The following is a 15,394-nucleotide window of genomic DNA, read 5'->3' on the forward strand; positions in this document are numbered from 1 at the left end:
GAGGCCAGCAGAGAGGCCCAGCTGTGGCCTGTGTGTGCACCAGCGCCGCTGTGGGGGTGACAGGCCGGGGGAGAACTCTTAGCAGGTGGAGGGACAGGGAAGACTTCAGGATAAATTCAAGTTTTTGTCATCCGATCTGCCATCCCTGCACTTGGCCATCAGAAAGTGGAACTCATTTGTCCCATGGGAACAGGTTATTTGGCCTGGGGGAGGGAACCTCCTCTCATTCCAGAAGGGCAGCGGGTTTGGTGTCAGAGAGTGCCACAGGCCCGACTCCAGAATCCAGGAAGCTTGTCTGATCCTAGAAAGCAGGGGATTTCCCACTGGCCCTGGGAGAAGGCAGCGGCCTAACCACCCCCCACCCCTCCCCACCCCACCCCCACCCTTAACTAGAAACTCTGTCCTGCCCACAACAGGGAGACTGGGCTCACTTTGGCCTTCAAACATAGGGAACAATTTCCCAGCATAACACAAAATGCCACAGCCCGAGACCCAAGGCCTGGAGACTGTCTGAGGGATAGAAACCGGGCTGAGCTCAGGAGGAGCTTAACTGGTTATTAGACAAACAGCATTCACTATACCAATCCGGGCCGTTTCAGCTTGTGCCTCCTGAATATGTAATTACCTGTTCCCACTTTACTTCTCTCCCTCTGTCTCTCCATCTGTCTCTCTCATTCTCTCTCTCTCTCTCAATGGTGTGCGATTTTTATATATTCGTTTACTTAACATTTACCTGTCAAGTGTCAACATGCTGGAGATGTAAAGGAAAACAAGATAGCATTCCTGCTTTCCAGCTTGGCAATAGTTACTAAAAAGTTAAATATCATCACAACCTTTGACTTAGCAATTTAACTCCTAAGAATTTATTCAAAAGATATATGCCCACAGGTGCCAACACTTTCATGTAAAAAGACAATCCCTGAACTATTTTAAATAGCAATTCAAAACTAGGAACAATTTAAATGCCCACCAATAAGGAACTGATAAAATCTAAACAATGGAATACCATAACTGTCAAAAAAAGGGGTCGATTTTATGGAATGATAAGGAAAGATAGCCAAGAAAGATTATTCAGTAAAAAAGCATGTGTATGATGCTGCTTTCCTTTAAAATTTGTGTAATTATATGCATACAAAATCTAACTAGATTGTACAGCTGAATGTCAACATGGTAGCCAGCAGCCACATGTGACTATTAAACACTTGGAATGTGGCTAATCTGAATTGAGATGTGCTCTATGTGCAAAATATACAGCAAATTTTAAACAATTAGTATGAAAACAAGAATGAGAAATATTTCAATAATTATTTGTTTTGATTATATGTTGAAACGATAACATTTGGAGATATTGGGTTAAATAAAATCTATTATTGAAATTTTACTTTAAAAAAACTTTTTTTTTAAATTGTATCTACAAGAAAAGGTAAAATCACATATGTGGTTCACATTTTACTTCTATTAGACAGCAAGCACAATTCTAGGTCAGGAGCCAGCAAACAATGTCCCCCAGGGCCAAATGGGGCTGAAGCCTGTTTTTGTAAATAAAGCTTTATTGGAACACAGCCACACCCATTCGTGCAGGTGTTGTCGATGGCTATTTTCCTGCTATAAAGACAAACTGAGTAGTTGTAACAAAGACCATATGTCTGCAAAGATATGACTATCTGGCCCTTAACAGAAAAGGGACCTCCAAGTTTCACCAACCTTTATTCTACAGGAATCTATAGAAACCACAGTCTACAGTGATTATCTTTAGTGGCTGAGATGAAGGCAGATTTTTAGATTATTTTTGTCATCAGGGGAGAAAAACAATTAAAAGAACCCTTCTTTGGAGGGGTGCACATTCTAGGTAAATAACTAAAGAGTCAAGGAAAAGTACAAGGTCATTGTTAGATGTTGGAATGTCACATAGACAACAATAATAATAATAGACAGTGATTACCGAAATCCTAGTAGGTGTGGCCACCATGTGCGAAGTAAGGCTTTATATATCTTATTTCATTATATCATACTATCCCCATTTTACAGTTGAGGAAATTGAAGGCTGGAGAGATAAATAACTCACTCAATGAAACGAGTGCCAGGTCTTAACCACACTTGACTCTATGGGGTAGTCAGCCTGGAGAAGCGATCTTTCAGATCAAGGATGACCTTTATTCTGGCTCTTCCACCTCTAATTATTTCTCTAACATTTTTGTCTGTTGTCCTATAATAGGCTTGAGCCTGAGGAAGGCAGTGTGGGGGCGCCCCTTCTCTGGGATGTATTAAATGCCTTTAAGAAACAGGGGGAGGGTCTAGCTCAGTGGTAGAGTGTGTGCCTAGCAAGCACAAGGTCCTGGATTCAGTCCCCAGTACCTCTATTAAAATAAGTAAATACATAAACCTAATTACCTCTCCCTAAACAAAAACAAACAAAAAAACATTATAAGCACAAACCTGCTTGTAAAATTCTACAATTCAAAATCAAAAAGCATCTTTCCCACTCCACATCCTCCTTCCCCACATCCCCTGTGTCCCAGCTGGAGGGTGGCCTCCCAGACTTCATACCTAAAGCATGTATAATGCTTTTAGCAGAAGCAGTACATAATGATACTGTCAGGAGACCTGCTTTTATCACTTAACAATAGAGCATGGACCGCTTTACATGGTAGCACTCATAATCTTCTTATTTTTTTTAACAGCTGCATGTTATTTTAGTAACCCCCTTTTCAATGAAAAACATCAATTAAAGTTCTGATCAAACACTAGAAAAATAACTGTTAAGAACCACGTTTACCCTGAACCCTTTTTTCAGAAATGGATTTCTGTTTATTCCTCTGTGGACACAGCAGCAGGCTAGGGGCAGCTCTGGATGTGTTGGAAGACAGGTCCCACATCAGTTTTCAATCTAGCAGTCTCCAGACAAAGAGCTAGAGATGCAACTGAACACAGTTGTCTTTGGCCCTCAGTGTACTTGCACAATCAACAGTGTTACACACCTGTGAAACCCGAGAGGGTAACTGTCATAAGAATGACGACTTTGCCAGGGAATGTCAAAGTCATGTCCAGGCAGGATAGGCTGAGGAATAATGCCTTAGTGTCTGCCCCTCTTTTTCTACTTTTCCAGCCACTGACCTAGCTTGGACCTCTTCACCTTGTCCCTGGACTCCTGTCCAGGTCTCCGGGAATCTCTTAACCTCAGATCTCCTCTGCTACAATCATAGGGTGGCCAGAATACACTCCCAAACACTGTCTTGTGCATGTTGCCCCTGGCCCAAATACCTGAACAAAAATTCCAGATCTCTATCTTGGCATCCAAGTTCCTCCTCCAGTGTTGCCCCAACCTATTATTCTGGTTTCAGCAGTGACTTGCTCTCTAAACTCATCTCCCTGTCTCCAGCCAATGTGGTCCTCTCTGCCCCCAACTCTCCTTGCTCATTCCAGACTCTGCCTCTACTAAGAGAGTCTCCCACCTGGCTCCCACAGTCCTCTTATTCTATCTAAATCCTTCCCTAACTCAGATGACATTCTCCTGAAGACTCCTGGCCCATTGGGCCCAAACGTTTCCCTCAGCCCAGCATAAGGTTGATTCCACAATGATTCTTGTGACGGTTTCAATTGTTAGTTATCTTTTACATACAAAGATCACCCCAACGAGACTGTACTAGATGAAAAGGATCTTCTCTCATATTATCTTATATCTTCTGTAGAACATACCTGAGCACCTTCCATATGATTCATAGTCAATAAAAGTCGGCACAGATTGATGAAGTAGGTCGAGCCATGTGCTCTTCTCTTCCTGGAGACTCGGTCTGTCCTCTTCCATTGTGTTATGATACTGTATCATCATTTAGCCAAACATCTTGGAAATGTTGCACGTGAATACACGAAGAGCTTCTTCCTTTATCTTCCCCTTCTCCTCTTCTTCCTCTTCCTCCTCCCCTCTCCCCTGCCTCCTCCTCCTCTCCTACCTTCCTCATCATTGCAGGCTATTCTATTTTAAAGATGTACCATAATTTACATAATTTAATTGATAGTTTTTTAGATTATTTCCAATATTTTACTAGGAAAAAATGCTGCTCTGAGTAACTTTGTAATCTGTGAATATTTCTGTAGAACAAGTTCCTTAAGTTAAAATTGTTAGAACAAAGACATATTCACTTGTAGTTCTGAAATCTATTTTCAAATTGCCTTCCTTGAGGGAATGTAATATCTACAATTCCACCTATAAAGTTTGAGGGACGGTCACTGTATTTATGTTTTCAAAGCATTCCACTGAACAGAAGAACCATACTTGATTATGAGCCATTCCCTTATTTCTGTACATGTAAGCTTTGTCCCTGTTCAATAAAGAGACCTACCTCCATGGCCCTAGAAATTGAGAACTTGATCCTTTGACTTATGAATCACTCAGCTTCTCCACTGAACAATAAAAACCCAATCGCCAAACTCTACTTCGCTGTATATCCAGGCATGTACTCCTAAAATGATGTGTAAAAAAAATTCTTGTAAATAAAATCAAACTAACAAGAGGATTCAGCATAATTCAGCAGAAAAAAAACACAGATTTTAGAGTCAAAAGGCACAGTTTTTCATCTTTCTAAGTTGTATGATTTTAAACAAGACAGCTAATCTCTCTGAGCTATAATTTTCCCCTCTGAAAAAGAATCTAGTATCACATGTTTTGACATGAGTGACAATGTAAGGAAAGTCCTTCTAACCTGAGTTGACAGCCAACTTAGAAACCACTTCTTACTCACTGTTTCATCCCCTGTGTCCAGAGCAGTTTCTGGGGTGTAGCAGCTACTCCACGTGGAATGAATGAGTGAAGTCTGTCTCCACTGGTCCATAGGACAGGTGACTTGTTCAAGGTCAGGTAACAAATGACCAAGAAAAGTTAAAGGTAGTGAAAGCAGGAGCACACACAGTTGTGTCTGACTGCTGATCTGGCCTGTTATCTCTCCATCTGACCAAAGACTTCATAATTGTCCTCAACTTTGTTTTATTCCAGATGAAGAGTTGTCAGGAAGACACTTTCTGTAAGTATTTTCAGAATCACTCTCCTTCCTTATTCATGGGTCCCACTCTTTTAAGACTGTGTCTTTGGTCTCTGGAGAAATGAGCCTTTATTTTATATCTGGGCTCCAACTCTACCTCTTAGCCTTAGATCAGACCTATTTAAAAACCATCCAATTCCACAGGGAACTATATTCATCTTGTAATAACCTATAATGAAAAACATTATGTATATATATGTATGACTGAATCTCTATGTTGTACACCAGAAACTAACACATTGTAAACTAACTATACTTCAAAAAAAAAAAAGAAGCAATAAATAAATAAAAACGTTCAATTCCCAATGCAGTGGATCTATCCCTTTTCTTTGAGTAACATTATATTTATACCCAAATAAAATACCTCTGGCCTCTCTCCCACCTCCCCTATCTGTTTCTTAACTCTCTGCCAATGATGTTCTAGGACCCATATTAATTTTCCGACATTATCTCAAGCTGTCTTGGTTTTGAGTCTGCAATCCAGCTCTGGGATTTTATGGCAAGATCCAGGAAATTTAAATTATCTGCCCAAGTTTACAGAGTGAATTGGGAGCCTGGGTGGATTTGAACTCAGGTCTTCAGGTTCTAGATCCAGAGCTTATTCAACAGTCCACTCCCCACAATTTTACAAAGTGGTTTTGTTTCTAGTTGCTCATATAATGATCCTAATAGTCTCAGAGGACATGGCCTTATAGTAATTTCTGGGGAGCAAACCACCTCCACATTCAGAGGCTTAAAACAACCATCACTTCCTACTCCAGCTCTTGCATTTGCAGTCCGTATGAAGGTGGGTTAGGCAGACCTGCCAATCTTGGCTGGGTTTGTTTGTGCATCTGTGGGTCAGCTGAATGGCTCTGTTCTAGGCTGGGCTGGGCTGGGCTGGGGCAGCTTCCTTGGGGCAGCTCTGTCCCACGTATCTCTCATCTCCCTCCTGGGAGCAGTGGACCAGCCCAGGCATACTCTTCTCAAGGAAATGGTAAAGATGCAAGAGAACAAGTCCAATGACACAAGCCCAAGAACACTTTCAAGCCTTTCCTAACATCCTGTTGGCCAAAGGAGGTGTCATGGTCAGAATCACTGGGTTGGGGAATATACTGATTTCTTGATGGGAAGAATGACAAAGTCACATGGCAGAGAGTAGAGATACAGGGAGGGATAAAGACTGGGGGCATTGATACAATCTACCCAGCTCTCAAATATCAAGCTGTCCTAGGTTAACTTAATTTTTCTTCTTGCCTCCAAGCATAGGCCAGTTCTCTTAAGCATGGTCTCCCCTTCACATAGATACCCAGAGCACATGGATGTAGCAAGAATGGGCCCTGAAGGTACTTCCTTTGCCGGTAACTTCAGCACAAGGCTGCACTTTGGCCTGCCGCAGCAGGGTAATCAGAGAATGCGGGTGTCAAGCCGGCACTGGCTCTAACCTCCCGGCTCTGTATCCAGCAGCCCCCACCCTAGTGAGTTCTTGGAACGTGATTCACTGCTCTAGGAAAAGTGCAGTAATTGGGGGTGTAATTTATACTGGGAAAATTGCTCTAAAAAAAAAAAAAAAAAAAGGAGAGATCAACAGACCAAACACTCTGACTTGAAGGGAGTTTCAAACCAAAAGTCCTGGGAAACTGAACAAAGCAGGAAAAGGGATGCGGCGAACTGGAAGGGCAGATGGGTGCCGTGCGGAGGTAAGAGGTGGGGGAGAGATCTAAGAACAGGAAGAACAATCAGCAATCCTACTAAGAATCTCCAAAATAATTGTAAAGGAGAAATATGGAAAAAGCAACAAGCTGCACATTGTCTGAGATTTGTTTTGCTTTCTGGAAATGCTCAAGAAGGAAGTCCTTGTGTAACATCAAGTTTTTAAGGAGAACGTCTCCAAGAGATTTCTTGCACACTGTACACTTCTGTTCCCAGAATAAATACACTAGGAGGCCCATGGCATATAACATGAAATCCAAACAACCTGAACAAACTCAGGGAAACCTGAGAGGATCCAGCTTCCAGCTCAGATAACTTTGTGATCATCAGTTTTCTGGATCAGTTTAGAAGCTCACTATACAGAGACTTTCATAATTACACAAATAATAATATTCACCTATGACTATACTATGACTGTCATAATCATAACAGTAACGCCACCAGCCACAAATCTGAGCTGACAAGGCCACACGCGTGTGCACCTGTGGGTGAGAGGAATGGCTCAGTGCCCGTAGGTGCCTAGCCTCTGCCCTGTGAGGGTTTGGTCTTTCCCTAATTTTCTCTCATTCGCTTCTTAAATCATCCCAAGTCTTCTTTGCTGACCCATTTCCTCAGCTGTGAAAGAAGGAAGTAAAACTCCACGATCATCAAGGTCCCCCTCAGCACTCCTAAGTAATTCTGTGACCTTTCTCCACCACCATCCCAGCTCATTCCACAGTACACTGTAAGAATGAACTCAGTGTGGCATGAATCTCTGTCTGGATACTTAATAGCAGAAGTCAGTTGACACACAAATTTAAAATAAAAGCCACCATGAAGATGCAGCAAGAAGACACTCTGCAGGTTAAGCTGTGCCAGTTACAAACTGCACCTTTGGGCAAGTTACCGCATCTCTTTACGCCTAGGTTTCCTCATCGGCAAAATGGGGGAAAGAAGAGAACCTACTAGTATTGGGTGCTGTGAGGTGTGAGGACCAAATGAGGTCATGCATGAGGCATGAGTGAGGGACTTGATACACAGGCAGCCCACCATACAGTTTTTAATTAGTATCAGCAAAGTGATTTTGGCATCACTTGGGATGGCCAGTGTTCTTTCACGAAGATGTGAGTGCTGAGAAAAGTGGTTTATAAATGAAAGATCTTGTTTAAAAAACAAAACAAAACTTTTCACCCTTGTTGACTTGCTGATGTGGAATAAGACTTCCACATGCATCACAGTGGGCAGCAGCCTGGGTTGAGGCATAAGCGTGGCTTGGGTCTCTTCTTATTTGCTTTCATTTTGGTTTACTTGTTTCTGTGCATTTAGCTGAATTCATCCTACTTCTCTGCTTTCTACCAGTGAGATAATGGCTCTCAGTGGTGGCTGCACACAATAATCATTTGGGGAGCTTTAAAAATCTCTATGCCCAAACCATCTAAGCTCTTAGAAGTCAGGTTGAGGGGTTTGGGGAAGGGGGGTGACTAAAAGGAAGCACGATGCATACTTCTAGGGTGCTCGTGACATTCTGATTCTTGAGGTAGGTGGTGGTTACCAGGCACCTTCAGTTTTTAAAAGCTAATTGTGATGTATACTCAGGTATGTGCACATTTCTATGTGCATGATATACTTCAACAAAAAGTTAAACACAAATCTCTGCCTGAAGTTGCACTGAAGAATCATTAAATCAAAACCTTTACTGGTGGGACCCTCGCATCAACGTATTGGTAAAGTTTCCCAGGTGATTGCAACATGCAGCCAAGGTTGAGAGCTGCCTCAGAGGTCCCACTGGCCACAGTGGGCCCAGATCTCAGAAGTGGCATTCAAGCCAATCGTAGCAAGCCTTTTTGGAGCAGACAGGAGTCAGTCGGGACTGAGCTGGGATTTGTTAAGTAGGTCCCAAATCTAAAAGTCACTGTGTGGTATTATGGGGACAAGAGCTCTGGACCTGGATAGAAATCTGGGTTTGATAGCGTCTGTCACTCTGGTTGAGAGACTGTGGGCTAGTCACATAGAGAACCTCACAGAACTGCTGCTTCCTCATCCATTAACCGGAGCTCACACCAGGACTCCTCCTTCCTTGGGTGTTCCTTCCCATCCAGCAAGCCCTCTATAAATGAGCTGTTATTATAAGATGCTGCAAATTTGCAAAGGACCCGAAAGAAGCCATTTTGTCTTTGCCTCTGATTCTGGCAGAGCTGCTAGAAGTATGTTTACATTTTCACTGCTATTGTTCCTACAACTCACCAGCTTGTACTGGATCAACAAGGAAGGAAGAGGCAGTGATTTGTTTTTGTTGCAATCAGTGCCTTGCTCATTACATGTTGCTTTGCAAACGCACAGACTCACAGGCACATGGATGGGAAACTGGCCATTGTGTGGCTGCCCCTTGTCTTTAGTATCTTTGGTGAGGCTTACCTAAGTCAACCCAACTTTGCACCCCTTGAGAGAAGACCCTAATTTCTCCTGTCTGCACTTTCTGCTTCCCTCACCAATGAAGACACACAGATGGCAAATAAGCATATAAAAAGATACTCCATATTATATGTCATTAGGGAACTGTAAATTAAAATAGCAATGAGCAATTGCAAATTAAAACAAAACCAAAACTGCATACCTATTAGAATGGCCAAAATCCAAAACACTGACACCAAATGTTAGCTAGGATGTAGATCAAGAGAATCTCTCATTCACTGCTGGTGGGAATAGAAAATGGTACAGCTACTTTGGAAGACAGTCTGGAAGTTTCTTACAAAACTAAACACACTCTTATCATACATTCTAGCAATCACACTCCTGGGCATTTACCCAAAAGAGTTGAAAACTTAAGTCCACACAAAATCCTGAACACTGCTGTTTAGAGCAGATTTACTTATAATTACCAATACTTGGAAGCCACAAAGATGTCCTTCAGTAGGTGAGTGGATAAATAAACTGTGGTACATCCAGACAATGGAAATTTATTCGGCTCTAAAAAGAAAAGAGCTGTTCAAACCACGAGAACAGACATGGAGCAACCATAGAATGCATAATAGTAAGTGAATGAAGCGAATCTGAAAAGGCTACATACTGTATGATTCCAACTATATGACATTCTGAGAAAGGGCAAAACTGTGGATTTCTAGGGATTGGGAGGAGAAAGGACTAATAGGTGGAGCACAGAGGATTTTTAGGGAGTGAAAATACTCCTTGTGATGCTATAATAGTGCACACATGTTATTAAACATGTATCAAAACCATAGAATACAACACTAATCACTAATGTAATTGAGGGTCCCTGGTGATAATGATGTGTCCAAGTAAGTCCATGTATTGTGACAAATGTAACACCCTGGTGTAAAACACTGATCATGGGGAAGGCTGTGCATGTGTGAAGGCAGGGAGTCTCTTCAAACTTTCTGCTCATTTTTGCTAATGTTTTATTATTTGCAATTTGTTCTTAAAAAAGGATATTAGAAAGAGAAGAAAAGAAATGCACTATCAAGCCCTGAAAAGACATGAAGGAATCTTAAGTGCATATTGCTAAGTGAAAGAAGGCAGTCTGAAGAGGCCACATACTATGCGATTCCGACTGTACGTCTTTCTGGAAAGGGCAAAGCTGTGAAGAGAGTAAAATGATCAGTGATAGTCAGGGGCTGAGGGTCCCGGGGGTGAGGCAGTGATGATTAGGTAAAACACAGGAGATTTTTAGGGCAGTGAAACTATTTTGTGAGATACTGTATTGATGGACATAAGACAGTTGTCAAAACCTGTGGAACTGCATAACACAAAGAGTGAATCCTAATGCAAACTATGGACTTTAGTGAATAATAGTTTATCAATACTGGTTCATCAATTGTAACAAATGTATCACAGTAATAGGAGAGACTGTGAGTGGGAAAAGGAGAGGATACATGGGAACTCTCTGTACTCTTTGCTCAATTTTCTGTAAACCTAAACTGCTCTAAAAATTAAGTCTATTAATTTTTTTAAATGTGCACCCCATTGCTTGACCAGCCCTGTACATATCATTTTCGTAAACAGTAAATTATCTTTGCAGAGTGCCTCTGGGCAACAAGCAGCATAGCCCACGTGCGCAGGAGGATTTTGGAGCCCATGAGCCTTCAAAGTCAAATCCCAACTAGAGTGTGAGCAGGACCGACAGGCGGGGCGACAGAACATGGTGTGTGGAACCCTGGGCTCCCCTTTCACCAGAACCGGAGCGTCATCGAGCACATGAAGGCAGCCTAGTGGCGAAAGCACCACTCAGAAAGAAGCCACACTTGTGACTGGCTTTTTTGCCCAAATAACTTAAATTACCTAAATAAGCAAATAGTAAACACATGGTCTTCAGTTTTCCCATTGGTACAACCGAGAGTATTATTTGGTTGTTGCTGTATTGTTTTCAAGCCTTCCTTGAAGGCCTTCACAAAAACATCGAAACATTCTTGCATATGATGACGGTGAGGAAGTGGCTATGTGTGATCATATGTGAGATATCTTATTAAGGACGGAAGGGGAGGTTCTTTAGAATATTTTCCAAAAGCTCTTCTAAGCACTAGATATTTTTATTACTTTCACTGCTGCTCTTCTTCTACTTGTTACCTGAAGTTTTGTCTTAGCATCTATACCCTCCATGAATTATAAGGACCTCAGGGGTTTTTGTTTTTGTTTTTTTAAACTTGCTAATAAATTTCTGTTGAGTGGAGCCTGATCTCACTACTTGTTGCTGTTGAGAGTTTGTTAACCCAACAGCGAAAGCCATCTGTTCTCCCAAGAGTGGAGATTCTGTAACAAATCTTAAAATCAGAGACAAGAAGCTTTTCTCCCACTTGGGATTGGAAAGTGAAAATTCAGGAAGACAAAATAGGAGGCAGAGCTTCAGAAGGGGGTGAGAACCCATTACGTCCTAAGGATCACAGCCGCTGAAGAAATACTTAGCAGATCAGAAAATAAGTGAAATAGGTCCAGGCGGAGTGAAACTGAATGCTTTCCTTAAGTCCCACGTGGTGACTGCTTTTTTTGTTTTCTGCTTTATGGAAAAAAAGGATTGGGAAGAGATTTCAGATTTCTTGAGATTCACTTGAATAGTTTCTACTGCATTGCTCACTGGGACAATATTCTTTTTTCTCCCCAACATGGCCAGTTCACCCATTCATTCTCCTCACTTAGCATGAAGGTGTCCCAGCACAAAAGTTCAGCAATGGCGCCTTGAGAATTGACAGGTTCATGAAAGCAAGACTGACAGTAGCCCTAGGGGTGCACCCCAAAACTGAAAGGACTCGGGTTGCAAGAACTGTCACTTAACAGTCACGGCGGGAATATATCGCTGGTAATTAAAGCCCAATTTGGATTCTGTTTTTGGAAAATGATAGCATTTGTTTTTTAGAAACTAGAGTATTTTTGGGGGGAGGAAGGGGATTCTCTCCAGTCCCATTTTAGAGCTAAAAAGGCAAACTGTTTAGAGTACAGATTTTTTTTCTTCCCATGAATTTGTGTAGTAGACATTTCAAAATGACTAGCAGATACATAGAATACATAGAATGTTAGAGGCAAAAGAGTGCTACTGGACCCTCTGATTGAATCTCCTCACTCTATAGTTGAGGAAAATGAGGTCCAGAGAGGTTACGTGTTATGCCCAAGAGCGCACAGTGGGCTCACAAGATAAGATCTGAATCCAGATTGCCTGTGTACTGGCCAATTCTCTTCCCACTACACTATGTTCCATTTCCCAGCACCACAAGAAGATACCCATTGCATCTTGCAGAATTCAGACTATTTTTTGAAAGCTTGGAACTAAACTAGTGACTAATTAGAATACAGCATTCCACCACCTTTAAGTCACCAGCTAAAACCCACTGTTCCACGTCGCAGCACGCCCGAGGCCTTCTGGATGACCAAAGAAAGATTATTGTCTCAACTCAGTTCTCTGTGTCTAGGTACCCACAAAATGGAAATCACTTCACTTGGGGAAGAACAAGAGGACAAGATGAGATGAAAAGGAAGCATGTTTAAAATGGATAAAAGGAGGTACTTTTTTCCCACTACACACAATTGACCTGGGGAACTAACTTCAGCAGGATATTAAGATCAATGGTGCAGATTTGTGTTTTAGAAGATTAGACATTTCCCATGCATATCATCAACAGTGAGACTCAATAGGATGAAAGTAAGATGGATGAAAGTTCTCAAGCTTCAGTGCTTAAGTTGATCACCAACTGGGTCAGGTAAAAAGAAAAAAGTTGTCTACTCCGTTAAGATTTCACAGAAAGGCAGATTTGGGGGTCTTCCAGTCATTGCTACTGTGTAACAAACTACTCCAAAGCAGTGGTGTAACAGGCATTTCATTATGTGCTTGGATACTGTGGGTCAGGAATTTGGAGAGGGCACAGCAGGGATGGCCTGTCCCTGCTTCATGATGTCTGGGGCCTCAGTTGGGAAGAATGGAACAGTTGGGGGTGACTTGAGGCTGGGAACTGGAATCATCTGGAAGCTTCTTTACTCAAATGTCAGACACCTGGCCTGGGATGGCTTGAAGGCTCACTCAAGTGGGACTGTCAACTGGAGCATCTACATGTAGGTGCCAAGAGGGAGTGTCCCAAGAAAAAGCACTTCCAAAAAACAAATATTCCAAGAGAACCAGGTGGAAGCTGCATGGCCTTTTATGACCTTTCCATGGAAGCCCCATAGCATCACTCCCAACAAAGTCTCTGGGTCACAAGCCCATTGAGATTCAAGAGGCAGAGACTTAGGACCTCCTACATTCCTCCCCTATGGCAAATGGTAAGATCAGATTGCAGAAAAAAACACGTGGGATGGGAGAGGGTTTTGCAGCCATCTTTGGAAAATGCGATCTCCCAGGAAAGGGATGGGTGACGTGTGGTTGCAAGAACACACAATCGAGTAGAAAAAAACTGATGTATGAACAGATGATCACTGTACAATAAAATAAACTTCAAGGTAGTTATTTCCTTCTCTTTTATTTTTTACTTATTTATTTTTTAATGGAAGTACTGGGGATTGAACCCAGGACTTCGTGCATGCTAGGCACACACTCTACCACTGAGCATACTCTACCCTCACCTCCCTTCCTCTTCTTTTAAATGCCGCCATAAGAATTTTATTTTTCCTTTGATAAGAGTCATCCCATTTAAATTGTTTTCATTCATTTTCTGCCTTCCACTAGACTGGAATCTCCACGTATCTAGTTCTCTACTATAACCCCTGTGCCTAAAGAATTACCAAATCCCAAAGAGGTACTCAATAAATATTTGTTGAAAGAGTCGATGAGTAAAGGGCCATAATGGAGAAGTAGTGACAGGCTGTGGGAGTACAGGCAATCACAAATAACTCAGCTTGACGGAAATGACAATTGAGTGGGTCTCAAATGCTTTTGAAGGATGAATGATAGTTCTTCTGATTAAAAAAAGGGGAATAACTTCTTGTCCTTAAATCTCCTCCAGAGACTTCCATTAGCCAAGTTTAAGTGGTTCTCATCCTAAGAGTACAGACTGCATTACATGTAGTAGTTACAATGTCCTTGGTAGCAAGTGAAAGAAAACACTGACTCAGATGACTTAAAAAATAAGCAATGTATTGTATCACATAACAAGAAGGCTGGGGGCAGGCAGTTCAGGCAGCCTCAACACCACCCTTCCTCACTGGGTCAACTTAGCTCTTTCATATTGCAAGATGGCGCCCACAGTGATTGCCATCCCATGCAGACAAAGCAATACCCCTCAGGGGAAAGGACTGCTTCTCCTTTGAAGTAAAACCTTTCCCATAAGCCCCTGACATACTTAACTCCCGTTGGTCCACACACCATCCTTTATTGGCCAGAACTGCATCCCATGCACATGTGTAACCTAAATGCTGATAAGAAGAGGAGCCACATCAGCAGTTGGACTAGGTCTCGGGGCTTGACCTGAAGCTCCTGCCTGTCCTGAAGCACAGGGCTGTGCAGAAACAGGTGGATTCCCCAACAAAACAAAACAAAACTGGGGTCTTGTTAGGAAGGAGAAAGGGGAGATGACTCGTAGGTATGTAATCAACAGTGTTTGCGGCAGTTAGGCTTGGAGAATGTTAAGGTTCTGTTCTCTTTGTGGATGAATACTACCTAACACTTTTGTTTATTCTTGTTTATGCTTTTTGCTCCTTTCCTTTCTCCTTCTGCCCTAGTAGTCAGCTGAATAAATCAAGCACTGTATCAATAGGAAAAAGTGTTATGTGGAGAGTGTACATACAAATCTAATTAATCAAAAATATGGTGTTTAGACATGAGTGTACTTTCAGGTAAAAACCTTGATTCAGATGCTTCTCTTACTCCCTGATAGCCTAGTCATGCCCAGCTGTTCATCACTTGCACTGTGCTTTTTCATGACCTTGTGCCCTTTACTTGTGCTGATTCCTCTGTCTAGGAAGTCCTTCTCAGTTTTCTCACCGGTAGTGGATACTGGGGATTGCCTCTCCAGCCTCCATTCTAGCCTTCTAGCAATTTAGTTGAAATTGGAAATTGCAAAACTACTTTTTTCAGACTCCCTTGCAGCTAGGGTCTAGATCGGAAACAAGTTCAGTCAACAGGTGTGCTCCTGTGAGACCTGGAGGCAGATGCAGGGACAAGGCATCATTCTGCCTCTGTTGCTATTGGCAACCAAGTAACATTAAGTGTCATTTTAACTGTTGGACTCAATGTCCTGTCTCCGTGTCTAGTT

This window comes from Camelus bactrianus, chromosome 5 (genome assembly GCF_048773025.1).
Source record: "Camelus bactrianus isolate YW-2024 breed Bactrian camel chromosome 5, ASM4877302v1, whole genome shotgun sequence".
Lineage (NCBI taxonomy): Eukaryota > Metazoa > Chordata > Mammalia > Artiodactyla > Camelidae > Camelus > Camelus bactrianus.